At 39.6% G+C, this 6,510-nt stretch overlaps 1 protein-coding gene across 6 annotated transcripts in view; it reads right to left on the bottom strand.

Moving 5' to 3' along the window:
- The window catches only part of EPB41L5 (erythrocyte membrane protein band 4.1 like 5), a 152,691-nt gene extending 147,477 nt beyond the window's left edge, over window positions 1–5,214 (bottom strand). For 5 of the 6 annotated variants that reach the window (XM_011366100.2, XM_023534120.1, XM_011366101.2 and 2 more), the window contains exon 1: window positions 5,057–5,214. The gene's annotated coding sequence lies outside the window, so the exon portion shown is untranslated. The remainder of the gene's footprint in view (window positions 1–5,056) is intronic. The other variant, XM_023534121.1, reaches the window with a different exon arrangement.
- Window positions 5,215–6,510: the final 1,296 nt, after the last annotated feature.

The following is a 6,510-nucleotide window of genomic DNA, read 5'->3' as shown; positions in this document are numbered from 1 at the left end:
TTTTACTTCCTTTGCCTTTGAGGCCAAATTCATAAAATCCTCTCTAAATCCAAGGTCCTTAAGTTCAGTACCTATGTTTTTGTCTATGAAATTTATTGTTTCAGGTCTTTTGTTCAGGTCCTGGATCCATTTTGAGTTAATTTTGGTGTATGGTGATAGACAACAATCTAGTTTCATTCTTTTGCATGTGGCTTTCCAGTTTTCCCAGCACCATTTATGGAAGAGGCTTTCTTTTCTCCATTGTATGATTTTGGCTCCTTTGTGAAAAATCATTCGCCTATATATGCAGGGGTTTACTTTGTTCCATTGGCCTGTGTCTGTTTTTCTGCCAAATACCATGATGTTTTGATTGTTGTCACTTTGTAGTATAATTTGAAGTCAGGCAGAAAGGCCTAATAGCCAAAATATATGAAGAACTCATACAACTCAACAAAAAACAATCCAATTAAAAAATAGGCAGAGGACCTAAACAGACACTTTTCCCAAGAGGACATACAAATGGCCAACAGATATATGAGAGGATGCTCAGCTTCGCTAGCTATGAGAGAAATGCAAAACTAAAATGAGATGCCATCTCACACCTGTTTGAATGGCTATCATCAACAGGATATGTGTTATAATAACAAGTGTTGGGAGAGAATGTAAGGAAAAAGGAACCCTCATACACTGCTGGTGGGAATGCGAACTAGTACAAATACTATGGAAAAAATGGAGGTTTTCCTTAAAAAAAAAAACTAAGAAGTGAATGTGATCCAGCAATCCCTCTTCTGAGTATTTACCCACAAAGATATATCCATCCCAATTTTCATAGCAGCATTATTCACAGTGGAAAGGACATGGAAGCAATCAAAGTGTCCTATGATAGAAGACTGAATAAAGATGATGTAGTACATATACACTGGATTATTATTCAGCCATAAGAAAAGATGAAATACTGCCATTTGCGACAACACGGATAGATCTTGAGATAATTGTGCTAAATGAAATAAGTCATACAGAAAAAGTTGAGAACCACATGATTTCATTCATATTGAGATATAAAATTTAAAGCGACAAACAAACATGACAAACAAACAAAGACTCATGGACAGGGACAGTGGATTAGTGGTTACCAGAGGGAAGGGGGAGGGAGGAGATAGATGGAGCGAAAAGGAGTCAAATAATTGGTGATGGAGGAAATCTAACTTTGGGTGGTGAACACATAATGCGATGTGTATATATATGGCAAACTGTTAAATTGTACACTTGAAACTTACTTGATTTTATTAATCAATGACTGTCACCCCCAATAATTTTTAATAAAAAAAAAGATAAAATAAAGATAAGAAATTATTAAAGATCACAGCTAAAAAGTTAAATGAAAATACAAACAAAACACATATGGTGAATTTGTTATCTTTGACATTAATTCAGCTCATTCAACAAACAGCAAGGGGAAAAATAAAGATGCAAAGTAAAACGTTTTAAAAAACTTAAAATGCATATCGATCACAATGTATGAACCTACTCTAGATCCTAATACAAATAAATGTTTTTTAAGTTGTCAGATGTTATCACTGGGAGAAGCTAGGTGAAAGGTATATGGGAATTCTGTACTATTGTTATTACTTCTACATAAGTCTAAAATTATTTCAAAAGAAAAAATTTTTAAGTCATACATTTGTTATATATAACAAGTCTTGTATAAACAGTTGATGCTTTAAACTAAGTGCACTTGTAAACAAAAATAAAAACTGAAATACCAACATCTTAAAAAATAATAGCTAGAAATTGAGGATTATACTCTCATTTTACAAGTTTATGACTCCTATATAATTATGTAAACTAGCAAATCCATGATAATTGTCATCTGAGCTTCCCAAAGACATAAATTACACACACATTTGAATACTGACTGGACTGTTTATAATAACCAAGGAATTACTGCCATTTTAATTCTAGATAAAATAGTGGTATTAAAGGTAAGTTTTGAAAAGTCATTACTTTTTAAAAATACATATTGAAATTGGCCAGATAACTGGCCAATAACTGTTGAAGCTGGACAATAGGTACATGGGGGTTTATTATACTCTTCTGACTATTTCTGTATATGTTGAATTTTTCCATAATAAAAGGTTTTTTAAGGGAAAAATGTTTAAAATATCTACAACTTTGTGGTTCTTAGGAAGAAAACTTGTTTCATAATTCATTAAGTTTTCTGACTTTCACCTTATCCTACATCTTGAAAATAAAAACTCATTATACGGAGTTAACCTGCTAAGGAAAAACACAGCTTCTTTCAGATTTAGATTTTAATAATTATGTATTTTGAACTAAAAAACCCAATTCTACAAGTTCTTCGCAAAAATAAGAAAGCAACCTACATGAAAATAAATTTCAGACAGACTAAAGATTTAAAAATAAATGAAGACTAGAAGAAAACAAATAGTATATTAGAGCAAAGGGCTGTTAAAATTCTTCGGCAAAAGGATTTTTTTGAAAAGATTAACATGCAGTTTAATAAAGAACTATCACAAACCATTAAGATTAACAACCCAACAGAAAAACAAAGGGGCAAGATATGAAGAAACAAGCTCTAAAAGATGATATGCAATGAAAATATTTATTTAGAAGATGTTCAACCTCAACAGTACCCAAGGAAATCCAAATATAAAAATAATATATTGTCTGTCATGTAAAAGACTAAAGATAGCCGCTGTTGAAAAGGATATAGGAAAAACAATACACGGTCCCCTTTGGAGGAGTATTTGACCACACAAATAAAATTTTAATATGCATACCCTTTCACTCAGCAATTCTATCTATATCTATATCTGTATCTAAAGAAATAGTCCTACATATGCTTCAAGTTGTAAGAACAAGGATTTTTCAGGACATAATTAACTTTAGAAAATTTTAAATGTTCATCAACACACAAAGTTGTTAAATTATCATACATATAATGACATGCAACACAGCTGTTTTTAAAATACAGTTGACTTAGACACAAAATTTATAAGTGAAAACTGAAATCAAGAGAAAAAAATAGTTTTATCCCACACTGAGTTGGGATACATATACATACTTATATCTTATACAAATGAACTAGAAGGACATGCAAACTATTAAGTGAGGTGATCTATGTAGAGGGTCACGTGGAGGTACTTATATCTTCTATACTGGGAATATATGAACACGTCAGAAAAGTTTTTAAAATTTACTGTTAAAAATTTTTTCCCCATATTCACTTTTCCCACCCCCTACTCCCACTTACATTCTTCATGCTACACCAGTGGATTTTTAGCAACCACAAATCTGATCCCTGTTTAAAAATTTTTAATGGCCTTGCTCCCTGATCTAGCTCCTCCACCTGCCTGAACCTTGGCAGCCCACTCCCAGCTGCTCACCGCTGTAGTATCCCTTCTGCATAGCCCAAGTCTTTTTAACTGCAAGCCTTTTTTTCCCCCTTAACTCTTCTACCTTTCTGGAAAGTTCTTTTTCCACTTCACCTCTCCCGCACTCCCCTACCCTCTCCTACTTCCCATGGCTAACTTCAAATTTCTGGTTGAAATGTCTTTTCCTCAGAAAAGCATTCCCAACTCCTCAGTCCGAATTAGGGGCTCCGTTTAGTACTCTTAGCCTTTTCTTTATAACACTTAAACTATAATTAAATATCAAATTGTTTACTTTTTTTACTGGGAATTTTCCCAGTAGGACACAAAGACAGGGAGACCTAGTCTGACTCATTCACCACTATGACCTAGCTAGCACAACCACCTGCATATTAGGCACTTAATAAAGAACTTGTCTGACACTAAAATGATAGTGAAATTTTGGGGTAAGTTTTTAAAAATTACTAGTTTTTAATCTATTGCATCTCATTTTTTGGCAATGAACAAGAAGAGTTTCCTTTAAAATCAGAAAAATACAAATTGCATTTACTACTTAAGTTTTTGTTTAGATATATCTAAAACTAAAACGTCATGAAATATGTATACTCTCATACATGACTGGAGGTCATAATTTTTGGTAACCAACTACTTTTTAATAAAGCAATATACCAATATACAGCAAGTGCCATGAAGATATCTTTTGCCCAGTAGTCCCAAAATATTTTCTGTGAGATTTTAAGAGAATTCAACAGAAATTATGCTGTACATATCGTTTTCTAATAAGGTTTGCCCATATAAAAGAAAGAAAATCCTCCAAACTAGTTTATATGCACTAATAAGCCACTATGCTAGGCAGGGTTCAGCAATGTGTTATGTTAGAAATGAAGTTATCGTAAATTTTTATCCTTATTCTTAAAAAAATTTCTTTTGATATTAATTCAAAATGTCAAACAGTTTAAAATACTTGGGTCTCTTGCTCTCAAATAAAATTCAGGAGACTTGGTAACCATAAAGAGAGTGGCAAAACAATTCATGTTTACACGCCAAAGAACCCATCATTAACATGCCCCATGCCACAGGTGGAGGCGGGGAGGGTCCTTTAGACCTCGTCATTCCTGGGAACACATATGTCTATCAAAACTTCAAAGCGGCTCCAGTATTAGTCAAACGCAAATGAGCTCCAAAAGTGCACTCGGGTTTTTGTTATAAGACTGTGACAGAAATTCAAGGTGTGTTTTTTTTCCTTGACCTGCCACATTCACTCCACCAGCTGGACGGCAAAGCCACTCACTCGCAGGTGAAGGGCGCCCACCGCCCTCTCACCAGGCCGGAGGCCCCCTAGCTACTCCGGAGCAAGGCCCCCGCCGGCCAGGAGGGCGGGCCCCCGCACACACTGACCAGCTTCGCCCCCGGCGCTCCGCTCCCGCCGCGCAGTATCGCCTGAAACTCGGCGGCCCTACCCCATTGGCCGCCGCCGCCCCTCCCCTGTCGCGGGTTTAATATTTTGCCGGCCAGTCCGGGAAGCTCCGGGCAGCCGGAGGATCCTGGGGCGAGGCTGCAGCACGGACCGTGAGCGCAGACTCCCAGTGCGGGCGTGGAAGGGTCACTGGAGCTGTGAGGTGAGCGGGGCGTGCAGCAAGCCGGGCGCTGGCAGGGCAGCCGGGGCCGCTGGGCCTCGCGCTTACCTGGGCCAGGACGACAGCGCAGCGGCGATCAGAGGGGAGAGGTCCAGAGCGAGGCTGAGGAGGGGGCGGCTTCTCCGAGAACCAAGAAATGGCGGCCAGAGGCGCGAACCCACCCGACGATAATCCCCCGGAGGACCCAGGCTACCCGCCGGCCCGCCCCTTAAAGCCCCCTCTAAGCTCCGCCCCCGGGGCGGGGCGCGCCGCTCTTAAATGGGCAATGACACCGCCCCGGAAATCGCCCGGCTGGGCGAGCTTAAAGGGGCGATGTCTGGCCCTGCCAACCTAGAACCAAGGCTAGCAGCCGCAGGGTCGTGGCTGGTTTAAAAGGGCGCTGCCGAAACGTATCCCTGACCATCAGACGTTCACCCTCAGAGTGGGTGCAGGCCCGCACCTAGCCTCACAATTAGTCATATCACAAAGACGGCTTACCGCTGTCGAAGCCCAGCGTCCCAGCATCAGATGCTTCTGGATCCGTTCATCCATTAGTTCAAGAAATCAATTTATTCAGCAAATATATACAGCCATGCTGTTAAAGAAATGATCATTCTAGTAAGAAGAAAGGCTGTACACAAATACTTTGGACACGGTAATAAATACCACGAAGAAAAATAAAACAGGGAATGGGAAATAGGAGATTTCTGTATAACAGTATGGCCAGGGAGATACTCTGTGATAAGGGGACATTTCTTCCATTCTTCCTACAGTTAATTTATGGAGGTGCCTACTATGGGCCAGGCTGTGTTCTAGACACTGGAGATACAATCGATAAAGACAAACAAAAATTCCTCATGCAGCTTAAGTGTTAGCAGGTGAGGCAGAAAATAAATAGGAAATTAGTTAAATTCAATACTGTGTTACGCATTGCAAAATAGTAAAGAGAAAAATTAAAGCAGGGAATAGGGACAGGGAATAAGATAGTGGTAATTTTGGATAGACTGGCTAGGTAAGGAGGAAGGTCTTAATCAGAAGGTGGAATTTGAATGAAGACCCAAAATAGGAGAGACATCTGGGGGAAGAACAGGGAACAGCAGCACCCTGTGATGTGCTTGGCCTGGTCAAGGAAAGCCAGTGAGTCTAGAGATGAGGGAGCAAAGGGAAGAGTCCTGGAGATGGCAAGTCAGAGAGAAGAGTATGTGGCATAGGGCATTGTTGCCCCTGATCAGAGATCTCAGGGCTGTGGAGAGCACTGGAGGGCTAGATGGAGGGCCCTGCTGGCTGAAAGGAGAAGAGACAAATATTCTACAGATTTGACACCACCATTTCTCCACTACTCCAAAACTTAGTAGTCCAGTTTGGCAGGGATAGCTGGTTTCTACTCCATGTGCTTGGGCTGGGGCATCTAAGGAGAGCTGGAGTTGCCAAAATGGCTTCGCTCATCTATGTGATAATCTCAGTTGAAGTGGCTGAAATGAACAGCTGAGTTCTGCCCGAGCCTCTATAGCAGGGTAGTTGGG

This window comes from Pteropus vampyrus, unplaced genomic scaffold (genome assembly GCF_000151845.1).
Source record: "Pteropus vampyrus isolate Shadow unplaced genomic scaffold, Pvam_2.0 Scaffold120, whole genome shotgun sequence".
NCBI classification, from domain to species: Eukaryota; Metazoa; Chordata; class Mammalia; order Chiroptera; family Pteropodidae; genus Pteropus; species Pteropus vampyrus.
This window is presented reverse-complemented; position numbering and strand designations above follow the sequence as displayed.